An 18307-nucleotide genomic window follows, 5' to 3' on the forward strand; every position below is an offset into this window, starting at 1 on the left:
TAGTGTGTCCTGCACTATCAAGAAACTAATATTGATGTACCACAAACTTCAGTATCTACAGAAAACAAATTAAGCATTTTGAAAGGTGCAAACCCAGTATTACCCTACTCCTTCTCTTAAATAAATTAACTATATTCATATAACTACTGAGAAAAAGCAGCGCAGTGGGAATAAGAAACCGATCTTTCGCCACATATACAACTTTCTGCTGCTGTAATTAAAATAGTCAAACCATACCTGCAATTTGGAAAGTAACAATCTTGGTATAGCTTCTCAGTGCTCCATAACCAGTTCCATGTAACCGTTACCGTTAACATCGAATAGGCGCACTGCACAAATTAGTTATTAAAAAGTGATACATGATTACTAAAGTCTGGTACTATTGGAACACTACATGTGAAAAAAAAAAAAAAAAAACATGCCCCCCTTACAGTAAGGCAGCTAGCCCCCTAATGTGGGACTCTTCTAAGGGGAACGAACACATACTACATTAAAAAAAAAATCACCATCAGTGTTTTATCTGTACTACTTATGATGCTACACAAAATTAAAGATGTACTGTGAAAACATTCAAACTGCTTCAACCTAAGACCAACAGTTACATAAGATATGGTATTAGGATGAGAAGGCAGATGGTTGTATCTTTCCTGAATGCATTCAGTGAGGTAAATCCCTTTTATGGCAGTAGGAAGAAACTTATATAACAATTACATAACTCCCTGCCCAAACTCCATTATCTGGCAAGAACCAGTTTATTTACTGACCTTTAGGAAACATGCCACAAAAAATGGATGCAATACTGTCAATGATAAAATGGTTCGGGACCATGACATACTTAAAGAAATAAAAGATTTGTTCATTTACAAGTATTATAATAGTGTTTTTACATTAACCTTGAGAGTGAACCTGACCTGCAGCCAGTACAACTGGCAGAGTATAAACTTGGCATGTTTGTTCATAATCTTGACATCACACTGTGTACTAGCACTGAGAAGCAGAGACTGCCTCACACAGAACTGAGCAGAAACTGTTGCACAACTGCTCAGCTTAATAAAGCACACAGTGAATGTAAATGAGAAATGTGCTCGACGCAGCAATGCTGGATCTAATCAAGTTTTTGTTTATACATGCTTTTATTTTCAGTGGTAAAATGTACTTCTAATCATGGTTTATGAGTAATTATCTACTGTAAATTTATTATGTCAGCTGTATCACTTGGACTGCACAGTGGTAGAGTGGTAAACGTTGCTGTCGCACAGCTCTTAGGTTTTATTCCTAGGTGGGAAGTCTTCTGTGCAGGGTTTCTTCAATCTCCCTGTGATTATATAAGGTTTTGCTAATGTCTTCAGTTTCCTTTTACATCCCATAGTCAGGCTATTAGCTGACTGGCAATATTCCAAACTGCCAGTAGGCATATAGGTGCTGTGTACATTAGTGTATGTGTGCAACGTGAGATGAGCTGGTGTTCCATGTGGCTTTATTTCCTTCATCCAACCCATTGCCTGCCATAATAAGCCCTGGTCCCCTGTGACAGTGACACTGAATACAGCATCCTATCCAGGTTATTTCTTGATTTGTGCCTGCCATAATAAGCCCTGGTCCCCTGTGACACTGAATACAGCATCCTATCCAGGTTATTTCTTGATTCATGCTTGCCATAATAAGCCCTGGTCCCCTGTGACACTGAATACAGCATCCTATCCAGGATTATTTCTTGATTCGTGCCTGCCATAATAAGCCCTGGTCCCCTGTGACACTGAATACAGCATCCTATCCAGGTTATTTCTTGATTCGTGCCTGCCATAATAAGCCATGGTCCCCTTTGACACTGAATACAGCATCCTATCCAGGTTATTTCTTGATTCGTGCTTGCCATAATAAGCTCTGGTTTCCTACAACCCTGAATAGGGTAAACTGGGTAAGAAGAATGAATGAATGCTGTCCTTCACTTTGAATGATGGGATCCAAGAGAGTACAAGAGAAGGACTTTATCATATCTCACCACTGCTGGTAAAAATAATTTACTACCAGCATTTTGGTGTTACTATGCTTAATTACAAGTCAGTCTATTATTATCCAAACAAAATCTTCAGCCAGACAGTTTTTACACACAGATCCTTAAACCAAATCCTAGCATTATGGCAAATGTTGCATTTCAAGTCTATCCTTTGCTTCCTGTTTCACCTTTACAGCATTTGTGTGGAAAACTGTACTTTGTATGTAGAGCAGCACTTTATCATGCCATAAGAAAATATAATCTCTGTTATCTATGATGTCATCATAATCTGAACATAGAAAGATTTTAGACTACAGACAGCAAATGGAATACCTCTTACAGCACTCTTCTAACATACAGCCAACTGCGATTCATGTTCTAAGGCCAAAATAACAGTAGCAGAGGCTAACTGTAAGGAAACTGTGGAGTCTTTTTCCAGCTAGGCAGTGGTAATACTTTTACATAATGGTATCTGTAAATGTGGAAATGGCATCACTGGCAAAAAGGAGATCATGTGCAAGCAAAAGGCCTCATCCAGGAGTGTCATATACCTGCATTTTCTGATATAAAGTATAAGCAGGGAACAAATGCCCATAAGTGAGAGAAGAGTGAGACTACATATTGTCAGTTATATAAAGACATTCAAACATAACAAACTCTGCAAAGCAATGATTGCCATTCACATAATGTATGTCACTGGGGAAATATACAGAAAAGGGATCATGTCTTCACAAGAAACTCTGTAGAGCCTGAGACATTGGTCATAGAATTCTGGCTAGCTACGCTAGTGCAGAGGGGTAAAGCCCTAAATAACATTCAGATGGTCTGAATTCAATTAGTGGCTACAGTTTGTGTTGGAGCTGCTGTGGGCAGATGAGTATGTACATCCTGAGAAGGGAAAGGGCAGATAGAAGATATTCAATGCTCAGAGGAGGGGCAGTGATGCACATGGAAGCTTGGGGTAAGTGTTTGGTTACCAAGAGTCTTTAGTAGTAGCTCTCATCAAAAGTGTATGAGTATGCACTCACATCAGATAGGATGTTGGGGTCTCTGTGGTGATGTGGGTCACTACACCTTCCACTAAGGATAAGTGTTAAGAACATATTTCAGAAATACCTAAATATCTTTACAAATGCCAGTTACAACAACTGACTTCTGAAGAAACTGCAGGTTTCTTACTAAACTGAATGCATGCTGACCTTATAAGGATTTGGAACCATAATTCAGAACAAGCATTATCCAGTTGTGAAGAAACAATGAGTTGTGTAGTACTGTCAAAAGAATAATATCCATGTTCAGAACTAATACATCAGAAGCTGCATTATTCTCTTTTGTGGTAGGGGGCTCCATTAGGTGCAGACAGTATAATAATCACAGGTTTTGAGACAATGCAGTCACCAATTAAATGCTCCTTGAAAAGGCTTTAAAGAACATACTGTGTGACTCAGCATGAGATATATTAAGGAGTTACATACACGCCCATCAGTATGAGTCAGCGTTACAAGCAGCTTCCTCTTAACCCAACACAAAAAGACGTTATTGTAATCTTAACATTCACCTTCTGAAATATTCCTGACAATCCAGGACAATGAGGCTTTTGGTTGCAACAGATAATGTAGTCTCACTTCTGATTCTCTGCAGCTTTCTCACCTCAGTAAAATCCAGATTTGGTCACATCTCCTTCCCTTCAAATTCTAAACAGCAGTGATGGCAGGTATGCATGAGGACAAAGGTATTATTTTCAAAGGAATCTGTTCAGTCACACTGGAAGGCCTGTCTTTTGAATACGCCTTGTGGACATGCGTCAATACTGCTCATATAAACTGTATTTTATTTCTGCAAGGAGCAAGAATTAATCATTATACCTTTCAGTCTAATAGTCACACTCTAAATATGTTCAAGTCAATATGATGTACAAATTAAAATAAATTATACACACATTTATTTGACAGGAATGTATTTGTCCTGCATTAATCACTGAGCAACTCATCAGCACCTGTAAATATTGAACAGCAGACCTGGAAATCTTACATGTCGAAGTTTATGTTAGCAGAGTGTAATCAAAGAAATAAAACTTTACTAAAGTCTGTCCATGTAACAGCTTGGACAGCATTACTCATTCAGATGTAGAACAAAATGTAAGCAAACTGAAAAACAAAATTCACCCTTTTGACATGCCTGCTGTACATGACTGCAGTTATAAAGTACAAAAAGTGAAAGTAATATACTGGCAAAACAAAATCACTGCTTTCTGACAATTTAGTGATATGCAAGGAATGTTGCCATTGCTAAATCATAATGACTGGTAAATCTTTCTGATGTGCTAAATGTCATTTTTAAACACATAAACACAGTCACAGGGAAAACGGCTAGACTAGTGAGTACCTATAGGGTTTTTTCCTGATGATGTTGGTGGCAATGGTGGCTAATGTTGGGTAAAAAGCTGCTGTCCAGTGGGAGGAAGAATCCTGAGTGCTACACAAGACAATCATAGTTGATAAATAAAGCCAGATGAATCTCTTATTGTACTCTGGTTCAGAAGGGAGGCATTATAGCTGGAAATGATAGGCTGAGAGCAGCATTAATAACCATATAGGTTCATAGGTTCATAGGTAGGTACTAGGCTATCTGCCCTAGGGCATTTATAAGCCTATCCAGAATGTTGGCTTTCGCCTCCCTTTTAGACTATATTCCTGAGCCTCTGTCCAGCAGAGCCAAAGAAGTGATCCCAGGAGTAAATTTACGATTACCCATCCACTCATCAAGATTTCTCTTGAAGAGGGTCAGCGAGGGGCTCTGTCTAACATGGACTGGGATTCTATTCCAGAGCGAGGGAAGTCTTTGGGATATGAATCTATCCCTCCAGCATGTCCTGTTTATTGTTGTGCTAAGGTTTAAATCCCTGGAGCGTGTAGTTCTAATGGAATTGGTTTTCTTGAGGTGGAGCATGTCCGGGTTAGACATGGCCTTGGATGTCAGGCAGAGGTCCCCTCTGAGTAGGCAGTAAGCAACTGAGTAGAGTTGTAGCTTCTTTAGTTGAGCTGCATAGGGCATCTGTTTGAGACCCACGATCCTCTTGGTGAGGTATTTTTGAGGTCTCTCCAGTTGTTGCAGGTGTCGGGTAAGGTACATCCCAAATGGGGCATTGTACTCAATTATGGGCCTGATGAGCGATGACTAGTGGAGCACAATGACCTCTCTTGATCTAGATGTGAACCCTTTTGTGATTAGGTGAGCTATATAGAAGGTTTTTCTAACCACTTTGGCAATGTGATTGTCAAAGGAGAGGCTACTACCTACTTGGGTCCCCAGATCCCTAATTACTTCTTCGGTACTTAGTGGATTACCTCCTATGTGGTAGTTTGTGGGCACTTTGTTTTTCCCAAAGGGGATGATCATACACATTTTGGCATTTAGCTTGAGGCCATGGTTCTGACACCAGGTATCTGTCTCCGTAAGGCCCTTCTGGAGGATGCTTGTGTCAGCTGGAGAGTCTATTATGGCTCCCAGTTTGCAATTGTCTGCTAACCTGGTAAGCCACAGCCCTCCTGTGTTTGCCTGGGAAGGGGGGGTGGGGTAAAGTTTTCACTGAACCTGTCCGCCAGGATGTTGGCAATGTTATTTGATTCCACACTTCAGAGCCCAGCAATCTGATGACAGAGAAGGTAACACAAATTCAGACATGGAGAATAAATTCAGAATCCCCACAGGAAGACACGTGACACTGTCATCATATAGCACATAGAGTTGTAGCTTTAAGATATTAGCAGCAATTCTATTGTATGTACATGTCTCAAGAGCAAGCAAGCAGAATTTGGTAGGCAGGCTAAAGACTTCCTGGAGACTGGACACAAATCTGAGTCTTTGCTGAGCATTCTAACAAACATTACAAAGGTTAAATGGTGTCACAAGTGTCAAACTAATAAAATGTATTCACCTTCAAGTATTTTATCTTTCTGTAATGTAGAAATATAATTTACCATTTGAAATCCATTATTTTTAAACTTGTCATTTCATCTTTCACTTACATAACTTGTAAGAAGCCCATGGAGCATTTTTTTCAAAAGGAAAAGATGGTCCAGTTTACAAACCTCACAAATTCTCTCAGTGCAAGGAAGTGCATTAGAAAACTGGAAGCTGTGGATCCAAAAAATGAACATGTTCCTCAATGGAAATGGAACAGCTAAGGAGCTTGAATTTGCATCTTGCAGAGTGGGAGGGAAGTACTTTCTTTCAAAAGAGGAAAAGACCAGAGGACGTCCAAGATGGCTGCATAGTGATCAACAGCTTAATTTCAGCTCTCCCATTGTGAAAGAAGAAACTGAGGGTTAGGAGCCAGTAACTCTGCCAGACTTAGTAAATTCAGTTACTGGCTAGTAAGTACACTGCTTAGATGCCAGCAAAGAAGAAACTTAGAAAATCTGCAAGAAAATCAACTAGAAAAGACGAAGAGAAAACACTGACAGGGAAAAATCCTGCAACTGTTCAGCAGAAAGCAGTTAAAGCTCCAGCTTTGATGCAAGACATGGCTTCCAGTAATCTAGAGGAAAAAATAAATCAGGTATCCTCAGAGCTGATTATAATAAATGGGGTCTATATTAGAACACTGAACATTCAAAATGTCAAGTGTTCTAATATCGAACCCTACCAATCGAAAATACTAAACATCGAACATTCAGAACAGCAAATTTTTTCCTAGGGAAAAAATTTGCTGTTCCATAACACATACACACAACACAAGCACACCAGACAAACAGCAATCCACGCACATACACCTAAACTCTTACACCTAACCCTACACTAAACTATACACACACCACTAACTATCCACTTACCTTAACCCAAACCCTAACCCTAAGGTCCTTCACTATGGCACACTCACCTCACTCGAGCCCTAACCCTAACTCACCTAACCTGCCCTAACCCTCACATCCACACAATCGCACAGATACCTAACCCGCGCCCTAACCCTAACTCACCTAACCCGCCCTAACCCTCATGTCCACACAATTGCACACATACCTAACCCGCACTCAGTCGCACACTTACCTGAACCCGACCGGTAACTTTCCACCAGAGCGCTGAAAATACCGAAGCAACAGAAACGGACAACCAAATTCTTTCCCTAGAAAAGAATTTGGTTTTCTGCTTCTTCGATATTTTCAACGTTCGCTAAAAACGGGTTGATATTAGAACACTCTACATTTTAAATGTTCGGTGTTCTAATATAGACCCAATAAATGAAACACTGAAGTAGTATATGAACTCAAGTAACAAAAGGCTGGAAAAATGGAAGAAGCTTTAAAGAGTTATTTAGATGAACTGATAAAACTGCAAAATTTAGTGGTCAAAATGAAGAAAAGGGTTGCTGAATATGAGACTGCGCAAGAAGAGCTGTTTCAATAAATGGTTGAAACAAAATACAGAGTACACAGGGAAAACCTGAGATTTTCTGCTATACCAGAGAAACTGGAAGGAACAGACTGTTAATTTTATGAAAGGACAAATAAGCAAGTGGACTGGTTTTCCACGGCAGGATTTGCTAATTGAAAGGGCACATCATGTGTATGCTCCAAACATGGCCGTGATGGAAAAGCCAAGGCCTGTATTAGTAAATATGCAATTATACCAGCAGAAAGAGTTGATCCTGACAGAATTGTGGTACAAGGGTAACATATTAAAAACTGGAGGCAGTAGAGCATTTGTAGAAAATGATTATTCAATGTATAACAGGCAGAAGAGAAGCAAATTTATCCTACTAGTCAAAGAATGTTGATAGGCAGGTGTAGGATTCATGTTGCTGTATCCAGCTGTCTTCAGAATATTTTTTCCTGGAGGATCAAAGTAATCTTTTGATGCAGAACAGATGAAGGAGTAAATATAAACGTTTGTCCTACAATAAGTGAGCCAGAAAACAGAAGGGGATTCTGCTTCTCATTCTTCTGATAATAAAGCTCATAGACAGACTTTGCCAGTGAAACCTTTCGACTAGAAGAATCAGGAGTTCCTTGGACTTGAACCCTTGTTTCTGGATGGGAGATGGAGATGAACAGAAAGAATACCAGAAACACTGAAATTAGTGAATAAATGTGAAATTATAAAGCATAAATATAATTTGTAAAACATGACTTTGCAAGAAATATAGGAAAGCTTGGAGTTTTTTGGCTTCGTTAAACTTTTGATGGACTGAAAAGCATATATCCCACTTAATATCATTAATATTTGGAAGGACACTAAAAAGAGGAGGAAAATAACTGCAAGTAAAACAATTTTTTGTTCTTAACAGTATTTGTATTTAACATTTCAAGATATAAATTGCATGTTATATAGTAACGCTGTTTCAGTTATTACTGTATGTGATAAAATACTCAAGTGCCTTTTTACTTCTTTTTTCGTTTTAAGAAATGTAAACATTTCAGTGTAAAAAAGAGAAGAAAAGCAGGACAAAAACAAGTTTAAGTTAATATGCTGCAGTCTTTGGTTGCTGAGGTAAGGGGTGGGAAGCGTAAAAGTGCACAGATTATAATATCTGTAGAGCTGATATGTTTTCTCCTACTTTTGCATATGTGAATATCTGGATTAAGAACCTTGGGTTAATCTAATAATGTTTTGTGTAAGCACATAAATAAGAGAACACTGAGTGCAATGTAAAGTTTTCATTTAGCAAATAAATGTTCATTTTGAGAAGTCTGTAGCTGAGGGCAGGTGTACATATTATTTTTAGGTTTCCACGAAGACAAGCTGACTGGTATGCAATAAAAAAACAAAAACTTTCTTAAGGCTGAAAGTTAATGTTTTAAGACATACAAGCTGCTTTTAACATGTAGGAGGGGAAAAGATAAGACAGGAACAGACAGCAAGTACTGTAAGTAGGAGCACAGGCTGTAACATGCATTTTAGCATGGATAACTTTAATTTTAGATTAGATTTTGCCCGTGTGCACAGCTGTCAATTTGGGACAGGTGTTGCTATCAGGAGGATTAAACCTCATTACTTTTCTGTTAGTTTTAAGTTAATTTGTTCTAAGGATGGTCTGGGTGTGTGTGTTTTTTGGGTGTTTCATTAAATAATTGTCTTGTAAAATGTGACATAGATTCAAATGGAAATGACAAGAAACAACTCTATAAAAGATCAACCTGCCAAACATTAGTGGGTCCGTGTAACACAGAAGCTGGAAATAGACATTTAAAAAAAGCTGTCATATATAATAGGTGGGAATAATAACATCTTATCATAATGGCTACACTAAACATATTATTTTGGAATGTGAATAGCGTCACAGGTATTGATAAAAAAGAAAGAGTACTGAATTAAATTAAGAAATGCAGAGTGCTAATTGCAATGCTACATGAGACATACCTGGAAAGAAATCTCTAGAGAGAGAAAGGTAAGTCAAGGAAACATTTGGACTACAGGCTAGAAACTGCTTTCCCACACAAGAATTGATATCTGAGTATAGGCAAAGAGAAAGGGATAGGGGAATCCCAAGTGAAAGACCTGCTCTGGTAGAGTTTTTAATTGAATCTTAAAAAGAAACTTCTGTTTAAAAAGGGGTAATTAGTAGCGCATATAAAATACTTCACGACAATAATAGGAAACAATTAGAGGAGTTTAGACAAGGCTGGGAAGAGAGAATGGAATTCATAACGAAACATTGGGATGTTCATAGATGTATACTAGGCTAATGACCACTATGGTCTTTTTAAGCCTAGCCATGCCACCCAAATCTCTGACAAGTTATGAAACCCTTGGTAAGTATAAGCAAGAGCTTGGGAGATGAAACATTTACAAGTGGGGGGCCTGGAAGATGAACCATTTGCAGGCTGCCCCTGTTCATCAGAGACATAGATGTCAAACCAGGGATGAATTTCCTGTTCCCCATCCAATTGTCCAAGCTTCACTTGAATTGGTTTAGGGAGGAACTCTGCTTCACTTGGATGGGAAGCCTGTTCCAGAGAATGGGTAGTCTTTGAGATACATACCAGTCTCTCCAGCAGGACTTATTTATATCACAGGCAATGTTTAAGTCTTTAGAAAAGGTAATTCTAATGCTGTTTGTTTTGTGAATATGCAGGAGGTCTTTCAGAGTGGGGTCCACCAATGCCTGTATGTCAGGCATAGAGCTGCTCACAACAGCCTGTAGAAGGCAGAATACAGGGATTGGGCTTTGAGATGGTTTACATAGGACTAATATTCTTTTAATGAGGATCTTCTGTGGATGTTCCAATTTTTGGATGTGCTTGGTTAGGTACATACCAAAGGGGGCATTGTACTCAATGGTTAGGAAGAGAGGTTGGATAAGCAATTCACAAAAAACAATGGGAGGACATGTATATGACTCCCAAATATGTAGCAAAGTCTAAAAGATTTAAAAATTTTGCTTGGAAGTATTTGCATGGGTATTTTTATACCCCAAACACATTCCAATGAATTAGATGGCAAATGTTGGTGGTGTGATGGGGAAGAAAAAGGCAACTGGGAACATATTTTTGGAAGTGTAATGAGTTTGCAGACTTTAAAAATTACCTACACAGTACTCTGTCAGAAATATTGGGTCAGCAAATGGGTGCAACTTTTTTGAACTGTGATACAGCTAAACATTGCCTAAACACAGCAAGGCCTTGTTAAGTTTAATTCTAGTGGCTGCCAAAAAGCAATTGCTAGAAAATGGAAATCAAAATCTAAACCAACTGTATATGAAGTATTGAATATTGTAACAAAGATAAAATAACTGAAAGTAGGATAGTTAGAAAAAGGTAGAAGCAAATTACATAGAAAAATGGAAATTGCGTGAACAGTTCATACAACATTATGTTTTGGAGGAGAGGTGAGGTTTAAGAGAAGGGAGGAATTGATCAATTTATGTAATGTTGACTTGATGATAAATATACAAAATAATACATGTGATGATGCACAATGTTTACAACTGGAAATATGTTAATATGGTTTCTTTTGTTTTATATAAATGCATGTTTGCCTATGTCTTAAGTTATAATTCAATAAAGGCATTAAAAATAAAAAAGAGGAAAAAGACCAAATAATAATAATAAGGGGCAATTTCAAGAATTACAGTGAGCCCAGAAAACAATCTGTTGCTTACTTCTTATTAATTCTTTATAAGAAGCCAAGGCTAGGTGAAAGCTATGCTTGTTTATGTCAGTGAGATGAAACATAAAGCAAAAGACTATGAATTTGGTAAGTTGTATGATTCACCAATAAGAAACATTTTGGCATAGGAAGTATCCCAAACGCCTGCACACTGATCAACAGGTACATTACAGCTCCCCTACTTTGAAAACAGAAACTTTTGGAAACAGTAAGCAAAAATCATTTATTTTGGTAAAATTCATTTGCTAGTTAGTCACTATACTGTCTAGATGTCAATAGAGAATAAATCTAGAGAAAGTAAGAGAAAATCAGCTTGTAAAGGAGAAGAAAAAACTGGTGGGGAAGCCTTTCAGCTGTTCAGCAAAAAAAGTGCTTTAAATTTTAGCTTCAGCACAGGAGATGGCTTCCAGTAATATAAACTTTACAACAGAAGGAGGAAACTCCTGCAAGATAGAATAAAATCCCAAAATAAGAAGGCATCTCTGATTAACATCAGTAAAAAAATGCGCTCCCTCATTAAATCCTCCAAGGCCAACTTCGAAAGAAAAATAGCTAATGACTCTAAGGATAACCACAAGGCCTTCTTTAACTATGTCAAGAGTCTAGGGGCAAACTCTCAGATATGCTCCGAGCTAGTGCATAATGGCCATAAATACACTGAACCAACTGACATTGCCAACATCCTGGCTGACAAGTTCAGTGCAAACTTCACCCCCCCCCTCTCCACCAAAGGGGCTAGCACCCATCCCAGAAGAATGTGGCGCTCCAGATATCTCAGACACACAAGTAAAGACAGCCCTTGCAAAGGCCAAAAACACAGCATCAATGGGACCAGATGCTATCCCAGGTTGTGTCTTACACGAGCTTCAAAATGAACTAACCCCCCATCTCAAATCACTATTCAAACTCAGCCTCTCTACAGGCTATGTACCCAAAGAATGGCATACAGCAACAGTCGTACCACTCCACAAAGGTGGTGCCACAACTGACCCTGGGAACTATCGCCCTATAGGCTTGACTAGCTTGGTCTGCAAAGCCATGGAATGCATTATCATGGAGCTCATTAACAGGGACATTGGGAACCTCCAGACACTGGACCCCACCCAGTTTGGCTTTGTTAAAGGCAGATCTTGCCTCCTGAACTTGGTTGACTTCTTCGAAACAGTCACCAAGGCCATAGATGAAGGGAAGGTGGTCCACACAGCATATCTGGACCTCGCTAAGGCATTCAACACCATCCCACACTCAGGAATCATAGACAAACTCACCAGCTTAAATATCAACCCCCATGTCACGAGATGGGTTGCCAATTGGCTCTCAGACAGAACCCACACGGTAAGAGTGGCAGGCGCCATATCTGACTCTAAATCAGTCATAAGCGGAGTCCCACAGGGCTCAGTCCTGGGACCCCTCCTGTTCGGTATATATTTCTCCGAAATACAGGAAAAGGCGGAGGGACTGTGGCTAACCAAGTTCGCAGATGACTGTAAATTGGGTGCAATAATTGACTCTCTAGCTGACACAGACATCCTGCAAAAGGGTTTCACAGAGACAAACACCTGGTGTCAAAGTCACGGCCTCAAGCTAAATGCCAAAAAATGCATAGTAATCCCATTTGGGAAAAACAAAGTACCTACAAACTACACATAGATGGGAATCCACTAAGTACAGAAGAAGTAATTAGGGACTTGGGTACTCAAGTAGATAGCATGCTCTGCTTTGACAACCACATAGCCAAAATGGTCAGGAAATCCTTCTATGTGGCACACCTGATCACAAAGGGTTTCTCATCCAGATCAAAGGAGGTAATTGTGCCCCTTTACTCTTCACTCATTAGACCCATAATAGAGTACAATGCCCCATTTGGGATGTACCTCACTAGACACCTGCAACAACTAGAAAGACCACAGAAGTACCTCATAAGAGGATTAAGGGCCTTAAACAATTACCCTATGAAGCATGACTAAAAAAGCTCCAGCCCTTCTCAGTCGCTTACCGTCTGCTCAGAGGTGACCTGTGCCTGACCTATAGGGCCATGTCAAACCCTGAACTAATGGACATGCTGCACCTCAAAAAAACGAGATCCCTCAGAACCACTCATTCTAGTGACTTGAACCTATGTACAACAATAAACAGAACATGCTGGAGGGATAGATTCCTGTCCCAGCGACTCCCCTCACTCTGGAATAGAATCCCAATCCATATTTGACAGAGCTCCTCTCTAACCCTCTTCAAGAGAAATCTTGATGAGTGGATGGGTAATCGTAAGTTCTACCCTGGAATCACTTCAAGAGCCCTGCTGACAGAGGCCCAGGTTACTAATCTAATGGGGAGGCGAAAGCCATCACTCTGTGGCTAGGCTTATAAATGCCCATGGGCAGATAGCCTAGTACTTACCTATGAACCTATAAGGGAAAAGTAAATAGAATTAATTCAGAGGTGTTTAAGTGATACACTGGAGGAATACATACAATGAAACAAAAAAATGTCTGGAAATAATCCAAAAAGCTTACCTGGTAAAACTGCAGAAATCAGAAGTTGAAATGAAGGAAAGACTAGCTAAATATGAAGCCTCATGAGAAGAACTGTTTCAAAAATTGTACAGCCTGCAGACAGAGCACACAGAGAAAACCTGACATTTTCTGCTGTACCAGAGAAGAGGTCAGTAACTGATTGTCTTAATTTTATGAAAGTACAAACAAACAGTGGACTGGTATTCCATAACAGGATTTGTTAACTGAAAGGGCAGACCATATCTATGCTCCAAATTTGATCATGAGAAAGAATCCGGTTTCTATAGTAGTATAGATGCAGTCATATCAGTAGAAGGAGCTGCTGCTGACAAATGTGCTGCAGAGAGGTAAAATATTATCAAGTGGGGACACCAGAGTGCAGAAAATTAGCATTGTCGCCTCACAGTAAGACGCTGTCCGGTTCGATTCTCAGCTAGAGCGTCTTCTGCATGGAGACATGCGTGAATGGGCGTACCTTCGTTGACGGTTGTGCGTCAGACTTGGCAAGCCGGTACGTAAAAATCAACTGCCAATCATTAGCCGACCGGAGTTCCACTGTGGCGACCCCTAACTGGGAAAAGCCGAAAGACACAACAACATGCCAGCAGAAAACAACAATTTTATCCATGCAATCAGAGGATATTGAGGGGTAGGTGTGAGATTTAAGTTGATACATGCAGCTGTCTTCAGAGCATTGTTTTTTTCAGAAGGAGCAAAGTCATCTTTGAATACAGAACAGGCAAATGAGGAAATAAAAATATTTAACCAGCATAAAACTGAGCTAGAAAGTTGAAAGGGATTCTGCTTCTCATTTCTCTGTCAGTGTTGCAGCCCATAGACATAACTTGCCACTAAAAACTTTTCCAGTGTTCCAAAGGGAAATGATTGATTAACGGATAAAAGCTCTGAGGGTTGACTAGAAAAAACAGGAGTACTTAAACATGAACCAGAGACCGGTGGTTGAGATTATGAAGGTGGCACAGAAAAGAATGTGAAAGCAGTAAATAAAGGGATGAAGTGTAAAGTGTTATTTTCATAAGATGCAGTTTGGGCATGAGAACTGTGCTTTTACAAGAAGAGGAAAAAGACACTTTGTTATTGATATTTTGAAGGATAATGAAGGAAATGAAGATGTAGATGTAAGTAAAAACGTGTTTCTTAGTAACACATGCATAATTAATTTCTAGAAGTGAAGTACATGTTACACTGTAAAGTAGTTCTCTAAAGTTTGCAGATGTACTTTAAATGTGCTGTGGGGGTCCTTATCAGAGACTGCTGTTAATGCCAGTGATGTTAAAGTAAGAAGGTACTTTTTTTCCCAACTGTATTGTATTGGCGTTTATATTTAATTATAATGGCATTTGAGATCTATGTCATGCAACTGCAGAACCATTAGCTTGTCTTTTTATCTATGGGATAAGCTTTACAGTTACAGACTGTCTGCAGGCACAGGCAATAAATCATGAAATGTTTTACCTGTGTACTTTGAAGCATCTGTAGGAGGAAACACTAAAACTAGTAGTACTTAAAGGATAAAGGATAAACAGTTCAATGAAAATAAAGTAAGTCTGATACACTGAAGGAAATACAAGTAGAAATATTCCTAGTAACAGCAATCTCTTCAGTATAAAGAACAAAAATGCAAAATTGATTAATTTAATGGTATATAGATAATTGATCTTGGTGGCAGCCAAAAAAAGCAATTGCTAGAAAATGGAAATCAAAGTGTAGACCAACTTTACTAGAAGCAGTCAGTATAGTAACAGAGATAAAACAACTGGATTTGAGATCTTTAGAAAAGGGAAGGAGGAAAATTCATAGGAAAATGGGAACTGTGGGAACAATATATGCAGAAAAGGAATGAAGTTTAAGAGGCAAGATTTGAATGAGCCATATAATGCTCATCTGACAATGATTGGATAGATTATAAGTGATGCATAATGTTTGCAACTACAGTGTTGTCAGTTTGTTTGTTTTTTATTTGTAAATGTGAGATTGCCTATGCCATATGTGATAATTTAATAAAGATGTTTGTTGGAAAAAAAAAGAAAGAATTAACTGAGTGCAAGTTATTTTTTTCAAATCTGGGAGAGAGGTTGAGATGGGACAAGTATGGATGGTGTGGCTATAGTGGTGTTCCCAGGATTGGGGGGGGCTCAACATTTGGCTAGGGTGCCACTTAATAATAGGATGTTTGCCTTAGAATAATTCCTATACGTTTTAAGGATAGCTGGGCCCCAGGTTTTATTTTTATTTCAAAAGAGACAGCTTAATGGTCTGACATGACCAGTGAGGACATTACACTGTGGGTTGCAATGTTCTCCCATGTTTGTGAGAACCAAGTCAAGGATATTAGCACTCTGTGAATACTTGGAAATAATGTCCCTCTGCACCTTCTCACACTAGCAAAGCAATAATCTAAAGATGATACCTGAGAAGCAGTTCCTAGCCTAACCTGTGATTGGTAGTTTAGTCCCAGATGTTACCGATTTTAAAAGTAAGATGGAAAAAAAAGGATTTGTACTCTGAAATTTGCAGTGCGTACTAAGTAAGTGGTATGGTATGGAACAGAAGATAACTCATGCTTTAAAAGTCTAAGGGGAATGTCTTCCCAGCTGATCTCCAGTAGAATGAGCAGATGAGATGAGATGAGACTAGGAGGAGCATTCAAAGTCACATTTATAGTAGGGGTGGGCAGCTGAAAAGAAAAATAAACTGTAATATAAGAGCAAACAATGGAAGTATCCAAAACTTAAATAAATAAATCCAATCCAAAATAAATGCAGCCAGACAATATCAGTCCCACAGCACTTCAGTTAAATAATAATGTAGCTAAGTACTTGTAGCTAACTAAGAAACCCTATTTCTCAACTCCTCTCATTAATTAGCTAGATTGGATTCCTTTTCAGTCAATGGATGGAAAAGGAATGCTGTTCTAACTAACCCTCACCAAGCACGTTTAAACTCCACAAAGAAAAAAAAAATTGAGGTAAAAGAAATTGCAATAGGATAGCAAGTTAATAATAATAATAATAATAATAATAATAATAATAATAATAATAAAATGATAACAGATTTATCCAAACCTTAAATGAATAAATCTAACCCAAAATCAAATGCAGAGTCACATAGCACTTCAACTAAATATGTAGCCTTATTAGCATAACTGATGGCAATGGTGTGCAGTCAAGGGCTCCCAAGACCTCAGAAAAGTGGGAAATATTGTAAAATGTCAGCATGGTGGTTATTTTCTCTTCTGCAGTCATGGAGAAAACAGATATGCTTTTCCACCTGCTGCTGCATAATGTTATGAAATGGTTCAGGATTTGCAAGGCTGAGGCTTGCAATATCATTAACATGTCCCAGGTAGGTTAATAAAAGTTCCATGGAGCTGAAATTGTTAAAGGTACATAAACGTTAGTATCCATAGGAATGGATATACCACTCATCCCCCTCTCTTACATTTGTAGCAACACAGTTCCACAAGGTCCCACGCAGTCTACCTGACCACGAAATGGTCCACAATCTGACTACCACTAGGGTGGTAGCATGTAAGGCATAATTTGCACCTGCACCATTGGTGGGGATGGCCACAATGTGAACATTGCTGGCACTGGCCTGTGGGTAGCAGTTGTCAGCTGCTGCTGAGCTACAGCTTCTGCTTCTACAAACATCATTCCCCTTATGTACCTCATAACTCTTGCAGCTCAGTGACCCTCTATTTCTGAATCAGTCCACCATTTTGAGTTTTGTAATTTGCATTTACCACTGAGTTACTCATTTCCATATTATTATGTACTCGCTAGCATGAACTGCAAAATGAGATATCTTTAACCTTGCACGGTCATGTTATCCATCTCTCTGAACTGCCAACACCCCTATATATTGCTGATACCAATGCCAATTTGCACTGCGTGGTATGCTATACATCTAAGAATCCAAGCTTCAGTGGCAGACTGTGAAATTGCAGTCTGAGAGGATTTTGGCATATGCTTACTGCTCCTGGGGATGAGAGAAGTCAGTTAAGATTGTTTAGCCAAATTTTGGAAGGCATACTAGTCACAACCTACTGTTAGAAGACCCTGCATTAGTCCCAGGACATGTTGGATGGATTATATGTCTCAGCTTTCCTAGGAAAACTACTGTATCTTACAAATGAGAAAGAAAAAATATCTGGTTTGTCTTGCTAGGCTTGATCCCTCAGCTAGGCAAGCAGTTTTGTGGATGGAGTGAAGGCTGGATGATCAAGCCTTCCTCAAGATTCTTCATAATTCAAATAATCTATTAAATTTCTAAGCATAAAAGCAAACAGAAGGTTGAGTGAATGCTCATTATGAAGATAAAATCTAATGAAACTGATACAGCTCTTACAAACGTAGTTTGATAATGTTAATCCACATCTATGTATACTGTATATACATGCATCAATGCAAATTAGCAAGTACAACTATTGCATTAAAAATACATTTACATATAAAGATTTACTCAAAAATTATTATATAAAAAATTCATGCACAAAACTACAATCATCTCCATAAAACAAGCACAGCAATTCCTATGGCTGCAAAGAAAATAATATCACCAAAAACTCACTATCATATTTAAATCGATATGAAGCGATACAATCCTCTGATGTGTTCTCATCCTTTTTTAATTCTTTCTGGCTCTGTGGTGTAGTGTCACTTGATGT

General features: G+C 38.8%; 1 protein-coding gene across 1 annotated transcript in view; it reads right to left on the reverse strand.

Annotated features, from left to right (window-relative positions):
• Nucleotides 1–18307, reverse strand: part of SEMA4B (semaphorin 4B) — a 1355182-nt gene that overhangs the window by 989903 nt on the left and 346972 nt on the right. Inside the window, exon 3 of the mRNA XM_044078286.1 lies at nucleotides 3647–3832. The gene's annotated coding sequence lies outside the window, so the exon portion shown is untranslated. The remainder of the gene's footprint in view (nucleotides 1–3646; nucleotides 3833–18307) is intronic.

This window comes from Protopterus annectens, chromosome 7.part0 (genome assembly GCF_019279795.1).
Source record: "Protopterus annectens isolate FY-2018-M chromosome 7.part0, PAN1.0, whole genome shotgun sequence".
Lineage (NCBI taxonomy): Eukaryota > Metazoa > Chordata > Ceratodontiformes > Protopteridae > Protopterus > Protopterus annectens.